This window comes from Schistocerca piceifrons, chromosome 3 (genome assembly GCF_021461385.2).
Source record: "Schistocerca piceifrons isolate TAMUIC-IGC-003096 chromosome 3, iqSchPice1.1, whole genome shotgun sequence".
Taxonomy (NCBI): domain Eukaryota; kingdom Metazoa; phylum Arthropoda; class Insecta; order Orthoptera; family Acrididae; genus Schistocerca; species Schistocerca piceifrons.
This window is the reverse complement of record NC_060140.1, coordinates 474,946,574-474,963,578: the sequence shown is the minus strand read 5'-3', so window position 1 is coordinate 474,963,578 and position 17,005 is coordinate 474,946,574. Positions and strand designations below refer to the sequence as shown.

At 42.2% G+C, this 17,005-nt stretch overlaps 1 non-coding gene across 1 annotated transcript; it reads left to right on the top strand.

Moving 5' to 3' along the window:
- The first annotated feature begins 7,384 nt into the window (after positions 1-7,384).
- On the top strand, positions 7,385-7,457 carry Trnan-guu. The gene has a single exon. It is a non-coding gene; the product is annotated as a tRNA-Asn (tRNA).
- The last annotated feature ends 9,548 nt before the right edge of the window (positions 7,458-17,005 follow it).

Below are 17,005 nucleotides of genomic sequence, written 5' to 3'. Positions count from 1 at the left end.
CGAGTGTGATCCGCGAGGAGAAAAGGTTCTACGTTAGCAGCAATCTCATTGGCTGCGTTACATATTAATACGCGGATCGGCGGAAGCAGAATTTGGTCCGCCTCTAAGATAGCGCCATCTCGTAGTGCGGACACGGACGAAAGCTGCGCCTGCGCTGTTGTGCTTAGCGGGGCGCGCTCTAGTGGGAAAGTTGTGTACGCGCTGACTACGCGGGACTATGTACACAACACCAATCATTTAGGTGGTTGACATGACCAGTACCAGATTGAATGATATGAGTTGTCTATTTTTTAAGTACATGTAAATCCACAACTGAGGAGGATGGTGTAAGTTGTTTTGCCTATCTTATAGGTGCATGGAGCATCCACAAATGAGGAGGATGGTGTAAGTTGTCTTGCCTATCTTTCACGATCATGAAATTCCCCAACCAGGATGGGTGATGTAAGTTGTGTTGCCTGTCTTTTAGGTACCTGAAACATCCACAATTGGGGTTTATTATGTAAGTTGTGTTGCCTATCATTTAAGCGCATGAAACATTCACAACTGGGGAGGATGATGTATGTTGTTTTGCCCAGCTTTTAAGTGTATGGAACATCCACAACTGGTGAAGATGATGTCAGATGTCTTGTCTGCCTATCAAGTACCGGTACATGAAATATTTTCTGAGCCAATTTTATTTTGGCCATCATGTATAATAACTGTATGGCGTTAGTACCTACTGTCAGACTTAGTAAAGGTCCATAGTTATTTCGGCAGCGGTTTCTGATGCGGAAGGAGTCTACTAATATACCTTCAATTAACAACTAAAGAAACTGAAACCATTAATCTTGGCCATAGTATTAGTCCTTGGTTCTAGAAATCTGCATTTTTAACTGTTCAGGAAAATTCCACTTAGAAAATCACCTTGTCTTCATTCTGGAAATACCTACCATACAGTGATTTCTTCATACGAGGAACAAGGAAAATGACATTGGATGCTATGATACGAGAATATGGAGGATGAGGAATAGTTTAATATCCTAACTAAGCAGCATGTATAACTGCGTCACTTGCAGAATAAGCTTTAGTACTTTCGTGAAGTAGAAACACCTGTTTTGAGGGCTTTTCACGATGCTTCATCTTGACAACTACCCGTAATCTCGTTAGAAAGCGTCGGTAGTATGCTCCAGTGACATGTCGTACCCTTCTGAGCATAACCAGGTAGCACTGCACCATTGCGGTCCTAAAAAAAAAAAAAAAAAAAAAAAAACAACTCAGCAACTCCTTTCCCGTTTTCATCGGTGATGAATCCACATATCTCCTACCTATGCTCCTCTGTGTGAGACCACAGCGATATATGCAGTACTCGTTCATGGTGACACACGCCTAAGGAGTGACCTGGATTGACTGATACTGCTGCAATATTTGCACTGCTGTCTCGATTTAGCAGGGTTCTTAAATGGATGTAATTGCGGAATTCATGGGGCAGCGACATTTTTCATGTTCAGATTCTTGTGAATGATGTTAAAAGCTGAACCATGACTGATTTTGACTTTCTTCACTGTCGCCTTGACTGTGACACGCCGGTCTGAGAGCACTGGGGCCTTTCCTCGGTTCTTTTCATAGGGAGGATGAGTCACTTCGTTCTTCGTCATTCATTGCTGTTTGACCTCACTAGAAGCGCTTGTATCAGTGTGCGATTTGTGCTTTTACCAATGGGGGGGATGTCTTTAGGGGGTTAGAATAATTATATATGTTACTAGCTTGGACCGTGGCGTTACCAATGGATAAACAGTTATTTATAAATAGATGTTAATGCCGAAACTCACTATTCACGCGTATGCACTATCAGAAAAGCCACTTTGCGAGATGTTTTAGTAAACCTTCAAATTTAGATCTCTCCTGAGTTGATCAGGAACCATCATGTCTCAGTTTTTCAAAGAGATGGACAAAAGAACTGTGACTTTCAAGAAAACTCGAAAAGCATTAAATGAGGAAGCAACCCAATGTACGCGAAAAATATGGCCTAGTTTTAATAGCTGCGAGGATAATTCTTGTGAAACACTTTCTAGTAGTCTGGTTTTTGGGACTTCGAGAAAAGACAGAATATAAGGAATCTAAAAAAACCTTTATATGGTATACATCTGCTGCATCATTCATAACATCGTGGACAGCTAATTTCATTTTGTGGTTCATACAATGAACGACAGTTAAATCCTTATGTAAATGACTACGCAGTAGAGCGGCTACGCCTTTGTAAGGTGCAAGCATTGTTGAGCCACCATCTGTTGCGACATCTACAAGGTGGTTTTTTAGTTCATCATTTGTAATGCCATACTTTTCAAGAGCTGCTAACAGTGTGCTGAAAATGCATTCTCCTGTCCCGCTTTCTCATTCAACAATGTCAAAAAAATAATCGCAAGCAACTCCCTCAAAGGACAAACGTATATATATTATTAAACAAGTTTTATTGGAAACCGTTGTACTTTCGTCCATCATGATACAAGCTCGCAAGTAAACGGATGACGAACCTTAGACGAAAGCAACAATGACAACATGTTAATGATGATTTAGTTCTAAACGTTTTGAAATGATTAACTACTACATGCATGGAGAGCTGCATCAAATCAGTCTCTGGACTGAAGACAACAACAATAACTACTAGATAAAACTTTTTCAAAATTAATAAGCAAACATATTAGTAGTATTAATAGTAAGACTATATTAAAAACTTTCAGTGTTCAGCTCCACAAATTTAAATTATATGTAAAGTTTTACTCCAGTGCGTGGGAAACAAACATCCCAGGTTGGGATGCATAAACTAAAACCAGAGGTGGGGATGGTCTGATGCACAGAGGGGGAAATCCCCCCCCATCCCCCCCTGCAAATCGCACACTAGTTTGTATCACCTTACTAACGTATCACATGATGATGAAGTGTTACGGTACATTTCCGTCAATTCAGCATAGATTGTTGCAGCGCTGTTCTCGTCGAACCATACTCGAATTTATCAAAAGGCTGCGCCATTTTGTTTGGATATCATTGCGAAGTTTATTGTACGGTGGTGTGGAAATTTCTGAGTGTAACACAAAAACAGATAGCTAACTTTCACATAATTGTGAATGGAGAATTTAGCCCTATGGAGATGGGCATAATTGCCAGAGCCACTATAAAATAAAGTTTTTTAAAAGTATTAGAGAGTGGTTCCGTTCCTCATCAACAATAGTTAATGTCGTACTCAAACACGGAGGCTGAATTTCGACCCATTCTTTCTCTACGGAAAAACCCAAGAAGTGCAATCATTTAGTCAACGATAGGGAGAAGAACTCTCTTACTTGTGAATAAATAAGTGCAAACTAAAACTGATAAATGGCAGAATAATTATCATAGCCTATTCACATAGCTATTTTCTCTCAGTTGAGAAAGATGGTCATCAATAGTTTTTTTTTTTTTTTGCCGTAGATGCCTCAGCTCGTTTATTTCAAGTGAGCTCCTACAAAAGCACGTCATTGTTTGCTCTAGCCAGTAAACAGTTCGTGTGGAAACGACGTGGCTTTCAAGTGCCTCCTAGCTCCTGTGGCACGTTGGAATGCTGACCTCACTGCCTCTCACAGTACCTACACAGAACGGCACGTAATATATGTGGCGGCGTATCAGATCATATCAACAATTACAGGATGGCTCAAATAAAAGTGTTCCGGAGAACAGTGTTCCAGGGTACAAAGAAACACAACAGAGGAAAGGAAGTACAGTACTAAGCTGCCTATAGCAGATATAGAAAGTGACAACTATTCATCCCCTGGTACCTGTGGGTCCTGGTCAGCAATTTGCTGAAGATGAATCGAAGATAAAAAAAACTGCTGGACTTGCTGCAGTTTTATCCTAAATGTTCTACTGCAGTTCTTGAAAACTATGGGGGTTGTTTTGCTACCTTAGACTTGAGGGGTTCCCAAACAAAGTAATCGCATACTGACAGATCAGGTGACATGGGTAGCCTGCTGGGGCCGTGACCAGACTGACCTCTGCTAACAAGTCTGTCAGGCATGAAGGTTGTGTAAATGTTCTGCAAGGTTCGGCCCGCTATATTGACTGTTGCTCCATTGTGTTGGAAGTAACTGTAGGTCTTTCCTGCTTCCGTTAATGCTGTCAGAAATGGTTTCAAAATGTCTGGGCCACTTTTTATTGACACAGCCTGTATATTAGTACTCCGAAAGCCGCCTGACGGTGTGTGGTGGAGGGTGCTTCTTGTGTCAGTAACTGATCCCTCCCCTCCCCTTCCCTGTTCCACTCGCGAATATTGCATGGGAAGATTAACTATCGGTAAGCCTCTGTATCACCTCTAATTTCTCGAATTGTAAGTCTAGTGTCAATCATTTCGATTCTTATTGCAAAATTTGCACCCAAGCCGGGATTCTAACAAAGGGCACCTGCTCGCTAGGCAGATGCGTTAACCACTACGCCACCCTGGCACAGTGGCTTTGAACAACGGTACACACTAGCGCAGCACGCATCCCTCCTCCATCCAAATTTCCACTCACTCCCCAGCGCACTTTGTATTCCCCTTGAAGTCGAACAGCACTGCAGAGACTCTCCATCTGTGTTGGAATAGCACCTCAGCATTGAACAAAACAGGGGATCCCACCTGAAAGCTAGGCATAGGGGCTTTAATCAAATTAAACTGCACAGTTCCAGTCGTCTTTTTAAGTCTCAAACATCTATAATTGCAGACTGAAGCAACGACTAAACATTTGTACCAAGGCTGGAATTCGAACCCGGGTTTTACGCTCACTAGGCAGATGCGCTAACCAATAAACCACCCTGGCACAGTGGCTTTGCACAAGTGGTTAACGCATCTGCCTAGTTAGTGGGAGACTCTACTTGGTGCCAAATATGGCTTGTTGCTTGAAAAAAATGACCGGAAGCAAAGTTGTTGACCTAATAATATGCAATCGATGAAAAGTGGATAATGGAATGGAAAATGGGAACACCTCAAGGCTACTACGATGAAAGTCTCAGTTGATTTTTAATGGTGTCAATAAAAAATTCAGAAAAATGAATTATTATTGTGATGAACTACTCGGAAGCTTAGGTATGCATATATACACCACATAATTTTTGAGAATTGAAAAGGTCTCTTGAACCATGTAGTTTGATTTAGGAGGATTGATTCAATTGTGTTTGTGATTTTGGTAGGGTTATTATTGTGTCTGGGATAGAAATTTTGTAGTAGGCGAGGAGTCAAAGTTTATCGTGCTCGTGCACGTAGGTTGGCGAGAATGAGCCAACATGAGTCTAGAACCACAGATAGTGAGTTTCACATGGATGTTCAGAAGGGAAAATCACAAGAGATCGAAACTAGGGAAAGTGAGAATGCTGATTTTCAGGGATCGGTTGTAACAGAAAGTGAACTGAGTAATTTGCAGGATAGTGGCGAGCAGTCCGAAGCTGAGTCTTTGTAAAAGGAAAATCTGACGATGTCATAGGCAACAGAAAACTCCTAAACTAATGGACGCGAGGAAGTAGCACAAATTGTTTCATATCGTGCACCAACCTCTCCAGTTTCGACTCTGTTTGATCTCCAATCCTTTCTGGTTGAAATGTATTTGCAAAACATGCGACAGTACGAGAAAAACGAAAAGACCGAATAAAATATCGCAGCATTAGCGTTGATAAATAAGCAACAAGATGAGAAAAACGATGAACCATCAAGTTACCTTCCATTAGGAAAGTGGATGCACTCAGCGACTGTTACGTGATTTATAAATTACAGACCGCAGCGATCAGTCGTCCTTTTCTTTTTTTTTTTTTTTTTTTTTTTTTTTTGCAGGTTTTATTACGCAAATCCAGATTTCGGCTAGGAATAGCCATTGTCAACGCACTATTTTCTAATCTCTAAGCATGTCAGTTCCCTGCTGTTCGGTCGTCAGTCACAGTTCTTTGAATACTACTGTATAAATAATAATTCATTTATACAGTAGTATTCAAAGAACAGCAGGGAACTAACATGCTTAGAGATTAGAAAATAGTGCGTTTACAATGGTTAGGCACTAGCCGAAGTCTGGGTTTGCGTAATAAAACCTGCAAAAATAACAAAAAACAACTGATTGCTGTGCTCTATAATTTATAAAAACGATGAACATTACGAAAAGACAGATGAACATTTCAAAGAAAACTTGAGAAAGTGGATCAGGAAAAAGAGATAAAGACACCTTCAAAGAAAACAGGAAAATTTTTGCAAAGATATAAGCTTGGAGGTCAATTACCCGGTTTTGACAAGGGGATCGCTGAGATGTGTAAGAAAATCGGGGAGAAGATAAAAAGTCCAAAGCAAAAACTAGTCAAATAGTTGATGAACAAATGTGTGGCAACGTCAATAAAATAAGCACATTGTCTCAAGAAGTGAAAGGCACTACGAGTCAGCTGCATAAAACTGCAGATGTAATCAAGGTATGAAAAGATGAAGTTACAGAAGTATCTAAGGTTTTAGGAACATCTCGACCAGCTGGCATCACGTAGTGATGCGGAATCAGACGTAGAAGATTAGACAGATAATCAAATTAACGCCAACAGTTCTAACGAGGAAAGAGTCTGTGTCAAGGATTATCAGCCTTGATTCACTGCCCGAACTGACAACCGACGCAAAGCCCATAAATAGAAGATGTCGAATGTAATATGGCGCATCTCACAGAAATTCACCTAGCGATTGAAGAATATTGTCTAACTCGACGAAGCAGAACGAGGCAAAGATTAGCAGAAGTGGTGAATTGTTTAGCAAATGGAAAGACATAATGCTGAACTAGTAGCGCAAACAGAGGAGCAATTTTCAAAAACCCAACACATTTTGGAAAAAAATGGAAGGAAAATTGAGAAACACATCACTGAATTAGCGAAGAAGAGGGTAGAGCATGCCACCAGAACGAGGAGATAGTGTTTGCAAAAATAGACGAGCAATGCATTTACCATTATAGTGCTTGGGTGCTGCAGCGTTACTGCAGAAGTGTGAAATCTGGTGAATAATAAAAGGAAGAAATAAAGTCTATAATTAGGGTAAAAGACGAAATCAGCTAAGATGTAGTCAGTTGTTGCCAGGTCTTCGAAGGAAGCGCTTGCAATACGAATTCATGACATCCAGATACTGATGGCTCCAGTACGCCCATATCGACACGTCTGAATGCCTATACATGAGGTGCATAGGGGCTTGAAGGTGGCATTTGAATTGCCGAAACTGATTATGAAAATAAAATGAAATAAAATAACTTCTCAAACCGCACGGCGGTTTAGCGGTTCTCCCAGTTGAAAATTACGTCCTTCAGGTGCAAGCTCGCACCTGCCAGCTGCCGGAAGCTCCCCCCTTCAAAGAGGGTGTGCTGGGTATGTTCTACCTGAAGGAAACGAACATACATGGAGCAGGATGGCGCAGTTGGGAGCGCATTGGGCTGTTAACCCGAAGGTCCGTGGATCAAAACCACGTCCTGCTACAAATTTTAATTTCTTCTGCTCTGGTTCATTGTAGCTCGGTATAGTCGCAAAATTGTAATACTTGTCACTGTACTGTTAATGTATTGTATCCATTTAATATGTGTAACATGCCCTGCCAACAGTAATTGCAGGCTGCAGATTCGTTTATAGTTTCCCCTACCTCTCTGTTCATCTAATTCATACATTCCTCCACTCATTCTAATTGTGAATGCGGACATGGAGCAACGAGAGCCGTTGAGATTGAGAATGAGTATTTCGTTGTGCAATAGAGAGTGCAGTGATTTCCTGACTGAGATTTTAAGACAAACCACAAATATAAGTAGAAACCTCTATTTTGCTTGCAGTGCTCGTACCATCTGAGTTAGATGTGCTCGCTTCCTCTCCATCCTCATAACTTCAAGCAGCCGCTACTTCTCTTGCACTTTAAATACTTTACACATTCTGTTTTCCAACTTGGTGGACCACTACTTCTACGAGAAAGATCATTGCTCATGAACGTTAAGGGAAAACTTGTTCAGACATAATTCGGCACACAATTTTTTTAAGTGTTACTGAAATTTTTATTTTTTGCCGGAGGGGGGTTACCAATTTTCGGACTGGTTGGGGATGAAGCCCGCCACGTTGATTCTCGTATGGCAATCTCTCATATTAAAGTACTATTTACGCCCAACTTCCTCAACTATTTATTGCATATACTCGTATTTCAATCTCTGTCTTTCCAGACAGTTTTTGCCCTGTATGGCTCCCTCTGGTAGCGCGGAATTGTCCCGGATGTGTTAACATATGTTCCATCGCCCTGTCCTTTCTTCTTGGGTCGTATTTTACACATATCCTTTCCTCCTAGATTCTAACATCATTCTATAGCATAACAACTCGAATACTTCGACTCTGATACTTCCCTCTTTTTACACGTCGACCATCAATCACTTTCATATGGTATTGTAATCCAGAAGTACACTCTCAAAAAATTCTTCCTCGAATTAAGTTCTATGTTAGATACAGACAGAAAATTAATGACAAATGCTTTCTTTATCTGTGCTAGTCTGCTCTGTATATCTCCCTTGCTACGTTCGTCATTTCTTCCGGGGTACCAGAATTCCTTCACTTCGTCTACTGCACGCTGATTTCCGACTATACTGATGACATATCCAAGCTGATGGCTTTCTAATCATGATTTTAGTAACCATAATTGCATATTCAGAACTTAATTAAAGATTTCATTTAATGTTACAAATTATTTTCGGACTGAACCAAACATTCACCAGTGCGCCTTGAGATGGCTGGCGCGAAACAGGCCAACTCACAAAAAGCAACTCTTTTCCATGCTAACAGTATGCGTACCTTACAATTTCTATTATTATGTACTTAAAAGTGAACTAAAGTTTGAAATAGCTTCGGAAAATGTCTGTAAAAAGCCATTCTTCTGATAGGAGTCCTACAGGCTGTGCATGTGCGTCGTAGACGGTTATCAGGTTCGCATAAAGTTGAATTAAATATTGGATTGTCACGGAAAACGTTTCCGTACGTACTGCATAGCCATCAAAACCACGTAAAGAACTTTCGTAAACATTGATGGTGCTCGTCAACTTATGATTAGAATCCGCGCTCTTTAATGGATAGTTGCTTTTAGACCGGCTTCCGAGTAGTTCATTACAATAATAATTCATTTTTCTGAATTTTTTATTGACACCATTAAAAATCAACTGAGACTTTCATCGTAGTAGCCTTGAGGTGTTCCCATTTTCCATTCCATTATCCACTTTTCATCGATTGCATATTATTAGGTCAACAACTTTGCTTCCGGCCTTTTGCAATAGAGGGCATTAGCGGCAAGTGGTGTTCAGGTGATTGGTCGTAGGTGAAATGCAACAAGCTTGGGCATCTGTAAACATAATGCCTTAAAAATATTAGTCGATTTGTGATTGCATCATAAGGTTATTCTCGATTAAGTACGTCAACTTACGAAACCATTTCTCGCCCTTTGCGGGAAGTTTTAATTTTCTGCCTTAACATAAAGAAATCTGCGGCTGTGGCTCTTAAAATGCTGGGCAAGACCAATGGTGAGAGAACTATTAGAGGAAGAACGTGCAGAGAACGATTTCAACGTCTTAAGAACGGTGATTTTGACGCTGGAGACCGGTATGGCGGGGGAAGACAACATTTTCGTTGCTACAGACGAAGACAGTCACAGGACATCGTTGTCGAAAGCAATTGATGCGTTCGAGCCCTGCACTGAAACACAAACGGCCACAATATAGCGATAGACACATAAAGGTAATTTTGCAGTAAGTCACTGCTCGACCCCATATCGCAAAACTCGTCAAAATATACATGGAAACGTTGCAATGAGAAGTCCTATCCCTCCCGCCGTATTCTCCATAAGTTGCTGACTACCAACTTTTTCGATCAGTGGCATACAGTCTGGCTGACGAGCACTTCCGATCATATGAACAAGTACAAAATTGAATCGATTCATGGCTCCCCACAAAAGACTCCCAGTTCTTTCGACATGGAATTCGCATGCTATCCGAAAGATGGGACAATGTAGCGGCCAGCGATGGGCAATACTATGAATCATAATTTTTTTGTAAGTTTTTCACAATAAAGCCCCAAACTTCGAGAAAAAAACAGCGGAAGCAAAGCTGTAGACCTAGTAGTATCACGAATGAGATAGTAGTAATAAGACAGAGAGGGAGACAATGAGAATGATAGGAGACAGTACTCATAGGACCGAACGAAGGAGATTGTCACTGTGAGTGAGGTGGCAGTTAGAAACAAAGAAATAGTGACAATGGGTTGCGCTGATTGAGTGAGTGAGAATGAGCAAGTGGGATTAGGTGGGTATGCGCGATTTACAGCAGTGGGCTAGTGGATGTGAAGGGAATACAGCTTTGGTAGCTTGTGCCAATGCGAGGTGAGTTGCATGTTAAGAAGAGGGCGAGTATGTTCGTATGCCAAAGTTTTTAAAGGTGCTGAGCAAGGTAGAATGAGGCAGCTGGCACGCCGCTTTCCAGTCACACTCTTTTAAAAAGGGACCGACTCGCCTTTTTTGTGCTCCGGTAGGCGCCTTTTTTGCTGGTGTTGAATGGCTCGGTCTGGTGGGAGGTTGGAGTAGAAGACTGGACTTTAGCGTCTCTAGTCGCCCACACCACACCAACCGCAATACATTGACCGCCAAAAAAACTGGTATAGGCATGTGTATTCAAATACAGAGATACGTAAACAGGCAGAATTCGGCGCTGCGGTCGGCATCGATTATGTAAGACAACAAGTGTCTGGCGCAGTTGTTGGATCGGTTGCTGCTGCTGCAATAGCGGGTTAGGATGATTTAAGTGAGTTTAAACGTGATGTTATAGACCATGCACGAGCGATGGGACACAGCATCTCCGAGGTAGCGATGAAGTGGGGAATTTCCCGTACGACCATTTCGCTGATGTACCGTGACTATCAGGAATTCGGTAAAACATCAAATCTCCGCCGTCGCTGCGGCCGGAAAAAGGTCCTGCAAAAACGGGACCAATGACGACTGAAGAGAATCGTTCAAGGTGACGGAAGTAGAACGGTTCCGCAAACTGTTGCAGATTTCAATGCCGGGCCATCAACAAATGTCAGCGTGCGAACCATTCAACAAAACATCATCGATGTGGACTTTCGGAACGGAAGGCCCACTTGAGTATCCTTGATGACTGCACGACACCAATTTTTACGCCTCGCCAGGGTCCGTCAACACCGACATTGGACTGCTAATGACTGGAAACATGTTGCCTCGTCGGACGAGTCTCGTTTCAAATTGTATCGAGCAGATGGACGTGTGTACTGGTATGGAGACAACCTCATGAATCCATGGACACTGCATGCCAGCAGGGGACTATTCAGTGTGATGGAGGCTCTGTAATGGTATGGAGCGTGTCTAGTTGGAATGATGTGGGACCCCTGATACGTCTAGATCCGACTCTGGCAGTTGACACGCACGTAAACATCCTGTTTGCATCCACTCATGTCCGTTGTGCATTCCGAAGGACTTGGACAGTTCCAGCACGACAATACGGCGCCCCCTCACGTCCATAATTGCTACAGACTGGCTCCAGGAACACACTTCTGAGTTTAAACAATTCCGCTCGCCACCAAGGCCCACAGACATGAACGGTACTGAGCATATCTTGGAACATTGCAACGTACTGTTTAGAGGAGATCTCCACCCCGTGGTACTCTTATAGATTTATGGACACTCCTGCAGGACTGATGGTGTCAGTTCTCTCCATCACTACTTCAGACATTAGTAGAGTCCATGCCACGTCGTGTTGCGGCACTTCTGCGTTGTCGCGGGGGCCCTGAACGATATTAGGCAGGTGTACCGGTTTCTTTGGCTCTTCAGCGTAAGTGTCTGAGAGCAACACGGACCGTTAAGAACTGGAAGTGGTGTGTGCGGCCACTGGCCACACCTGTGGAGACAGCTGTCACCCCGCACTGAGCTTTCTCAGCGGGTTTTCCGCTGGCAGGCGCGTCTGTTGTGCGAGTCACTGTTGGCCCCGGCTGGCGAGACACGTTCCAGTTTCGACACTGTCTGCGGCGAGACAGCAGACCTGTCTTGAATAGGGAAACTGCGTCCTAAAGGCGTCAAGGCTGTCTCGCCATTTGCTTTGTACACGGCCATTCTCGGCCGGCATTCATTTCGGTAATACATTTGATTAAAAGTACACTGCTAGTCATTACAACTGTAACGTAGCGAGGGCCACATGCAGTAAACGCCAATCTGACACTAAGTGTACTGCGCGTATAAGATTTCATACGCAAATTATTTGCACCTCAGCAAAACCGCACAAAGTACTCGTAGGAAGCAGAATAACCATCTATATTCTGTCGAAAGGGTGTTCCGAAACTGTTCGTTCAGTTTAATGCAGGAGGTAAACGCCAAAACACATATATTTTGATCTGGAACGTATGGTCCCTGTAGTCAACCGGTAATGTTACGGAACAATTTATTAGTGGCGCTGAAGTAAGTTACTGTGTCAGTATCTTCAACTGTGAATGTGTACTGACATTCAGAACTGCTGTGTGTGCGGGTTCATTCCCAAGTATGTTCATCCAGCACCTTGGGGCGCCAGCTCATTTCAGCATTGTCATTAACCATTCAACTGCCAAGGCCGCATAAAACTTTTTTAAGACAGCCGGTTGCAGGAGACTATGTTGTCATCTTCCCATCTTAAAATCTTTTGTTGTAAAACATCTACATTTTACGCTGATCTCACACGGAAGATGTCAAGTGGATAAATACAGCACACTGTAAAAGATTTGCCATCGCTAAAACAATTAAAAACGTAAAGCACCTTGTGCAGCAGGCTATGTTCACATACATCGCCTTTCAATTCCCTCAGAATGAGAAAATTTAGTCATTTCAACATTGGTGTGAGGAATCATCTAAGACATATCTTCGGGAACCGAGGCGTCGGCCGGGTTGGTCACCCAGTTCACCTGATCGCATTTGCGTTTCCTCTTTTCGGGGCATGAAGTAGGTGGTGTATAGGACCGTTGTCAAAATAGAAGACGACCACGTCGCTAGAATTTACATTGCTGCTCGTAGTATGGTGACAATCAAAGATCCGACAATGAACTGCCTTCATATAGTCCAATCAATGATCACACATTCCAGCAGTTCCTGTGAATGACACTCGTGTAATCAGCGTGCTAAACTACCTTCTGTGTAAGTCGTCTCTACGATCAGGAATTGTCGTCAGGGCAGTATGCACCATAACTAAATATATTTATTTTGATGTTCTCTATCTTCCATATTTATTTGAACGGATAGTTTCGGAACACCCTGTATAATTAAAGAATCCTCGCATGCCTTGTGTAAAAAGGAGGAGCGTCTACCAACGCATGTCGTAATTTGACAGCGGCGGAATCACGCCTTTTCGCGACTTTACTTCGTCTTCGCACAATATTAATGCTCGTGTTGGCCGGGATCCCACGACTGCCATGGGAGTATAGAGTATACAGAGTAGTTCCAAAATACTTTTACAAACTTTGGGGACAAGTTCCTTATACCAAAACTAGAACAAAGTTCATATAATGATGTTGTTGTTGTTATGTTGTTACTGTCTTCAGTCCTGAGACTGGTTTGATGCAGCTCTCCATGCTACTCTATCCTGTGCAAGCTTCTTCATCTCCCAGTACTTACTGCAACCTACATCCTTTGGAATCTGCTTAGTGTATTCATCTCTTGGTCTCCCTCTACGATTTTTACCCTCCACGCTGCCCTCCAATGCTAAATTTGTGATCCCTTGATGCCTCAGAACATGTCCTACCAACCGGTCCCTTCTTCTTGTCAAGTTGTACCACAAACTCCTCTTCTCCCGAATTCTATTCAATACCTCCTCATTAGTTATGTGATCTACCCGTCTAATCTTCAGCATTCTTCTGTAGCACCACATTTCGAAATCTTCTATTCTCTTCTTGTCCAAACTATTTCTCGTCCATGTTTCACTTCCATACGTGGCTGCGCTCCATACAAATACTTTCAGAAACGACTTCCTGACACTTAAATCTATACTCGATGTTAACAAATTTTTCTTCTTCAGAAACGCTTTCCTTGCTATTGCCAGTCTACATTTTATATCCTCTCTACTTCGGCCATCATCAGTTATTTTAATCATCTTGTGGTGCAGTTCTTCTTGTTGTCTCCGTGCTTGCTAAGAAAATGGGATGAGACGTTCCGCCTTATGCAAGACAAATTTTTTCTTTTATTTCACCCATATGGGATGTCTTGCATAAGGCGGAACTTCTCATCCCATCAGTTATTTTGCTCCCCAAATAGCAAAGCTCCTTTACTACTTTAAGTGTCCCATTTCGTAATCTAATTCCCTCAGCATCACCCGACTTAATTCGACTGCATTCCATTATCCTCGTTTTGCTTTTGTTGATGTTCATCTTGTATCCTTCTTTCAAGGCACTGTCCATTCCGTTCAACTGCTCTTCCAAGTCCTTTGCTGTCTCTGACAGAATTACAATGTCATCGACGAACCTCAACGTTTTTATTTCTTCTCCATGGACTTTAATACCTACTCCGAATTTTTCTTTTTTTTTCCTTTACTGCTTGCTCAATATACATATTGAATAACATTGGGGACTGGCTACAACCCAGTCACACTCCCTTCCCAACCACTGCTTCCCTTTCATGCCCCTCGACTCTTTATAACTGCCATCTGGTTTCTGTACAAATTGTAAATAGCCTTTCGCTCCCTGTATTTTACCCCTGCCACCTTTAGAATTTGAAAGAGAGTATTCCAGTCAACATTGTCAAAAGCTTTCTCTAAGTCTACAAATGCTAGAAATATATGTTTGCCTTTCCTTAAACTATTTTCTAAGATGAGTCGTAGGGTTAGTACTGCCTCACGTGTTCCAACATTTCTGCGGAATCCAAACTGATCTTCGCCAAGGTCGGCATCTACCAGTTTTTCCATTCGTCTGTAAAGAATTCGCGTTAGTATTTTGCAGCTGTGACTTATTAAACTGATAGTTCGGTAATTTTCACATCTGTCAACACCTGCTTTCTTTCGGATTGGAATTATTATATTCTTCTTGAAGTCTGAGGTTATTTCTCCTGTCTCATAGATCTTGCTCACTAGATCGTAGAGTTTTGTCAGGACTGGCTCTCCCAAGGCTGTCAGTAGTTCCAATGGAATCCCGGGGCCTTGTTTCGACTCAGGTCTTTCAGTGCTCTGTCAAACTCTTCACGCAGTATCGTATCTCCCATTTCATCTTCATCTACCTCCTCTTCCATTTCCATAATATTGTCCTCAGGAACATCGCCCTTGTATAGACCGTCTATATACTGCTTCCACCTTTCTGCTTTCCCTTCTTTGCTTAGAACTGGGTTTCCATCTGAGCTCTTGATATTCATACAAGTGGTTCTCTTTTCTCCAAAGGTCTCTTTAATTTTCCTGTAGGCAATATCTACCTTACCCCTAGTGATATATGCCTCTACATCCTTATGTTTGTCCTCTAGGCATCCCTGCTTAGCCATTTTGCACTTCCTGTCGATCTCATTTTTGAGACGTTTGTATTCCCTTTTGCCTGCTTCATCTCCTGCGTTTTTATATTTTCTCCTTTCATCAATTAAATTCAATATCTCTTCTGTTATCCAAGGACTTCTATTAGCCCTCTTCTTTTTACCTACTTGATGGTCTGCTGCCTTTACTACTTCATCCCTCAGAGCTACCCATTCTTCTTCTATTGTATTTCTTTCCCCCATTCCTGTCAATTGTTCCCTTATGCTCTCCCTGAAACTCTGTACAACCTCTGGTTCTGTCAGTTTATCCAGGTCCCATCTCCTTAAATTCCCACCATTTTGCAGTTTCTTCAGTTTTAATCTACAGTTCATAACCAATAGATTGTGGTCAGAGTCCACTTCTGCACCTGGAAATGTCTTACAATTTAAAAACTGGTTCCTAAAACTCTGTCTTACCATTATATCATCTATCTGATACCTTCTAGTATCTCCAGGATTCTTCCATGTATACAACCTTCTTTTATGATTCTTGAACCAAGTGTTCGCTATAATTAAGTTATGCTCTGCGCAAAATTCTACCAGACGGCTTCCTCTTTCATTTCTCTCCCCCAATCCATATTCATCTACTACGTTTCCTTCTCTCCCTTTTCCTACTGTCGAATTCCAGTCACCCATGACTATTAAATTTTCGTCTCCCTTCACTACCTGAATAATTTCTTTTATCTCATCATAAATTTCATCAATTTCTTCATCATCTGCAGAGCTAGTTGGCATATAAACTTGTAGTACTGTAGTAGGCATGGGCTTCGTGTCTATCTTGGCCACAATAATGCGTTCACTAAGCTGTTGGTAGTAGCTTACCCGCACTCCTATTTTTTTATTCATTATTAAACCTACTCCTGCATTACCCCTATCTGATTTTGTATTTATATCCCTGTATTCACCTGATCAAAAGTCTTGTTCCTCCTGCTACCGAACTTCACTAATTCGCACTATATCTAACTTCAACCTATCCATTTCCCTTTTTAAATTTTCTAACCTACCTGCCCGATTAAGGGATCTGACATTCCACGCTCCGATCCGTAGAACGCCAGTTTTCTTTCTCCTGATAACGACGTCCTCCTGAGTAGTCACCACCCGGAGATCCGAATGGGGGACCATTTTACCTCCGGAATATTGTACCCAAGAGGAGGCAATCATCATTTAACCATACAGTAAAGCTGCATGCCCTCGGAAAAAATTATGGCTGTAGTTTCCCCTTGCTTTCAGCCGTTCGCAGTACCATCACAGCAAGGCTGTTTTGGTTAGTGTTGCAAGGCCAGATCAGTCAATCATCCAGACTGTTGCCCTTGCAACTACTGAAAAGGCTGCTGCCCCTCTTCAGGAACCACACGTTTGTCTGGCCTCTCAACAGATACCCCTCCGTTGTGGTTGCACCTACGGTACGACCATCTGTAACGCTGAGGCACGCAAGCGTCTCTGCCAACGGCAAGGTCCATGGTTTATGGTGGTAGGCATATAATGATATGTCCCGAAAAT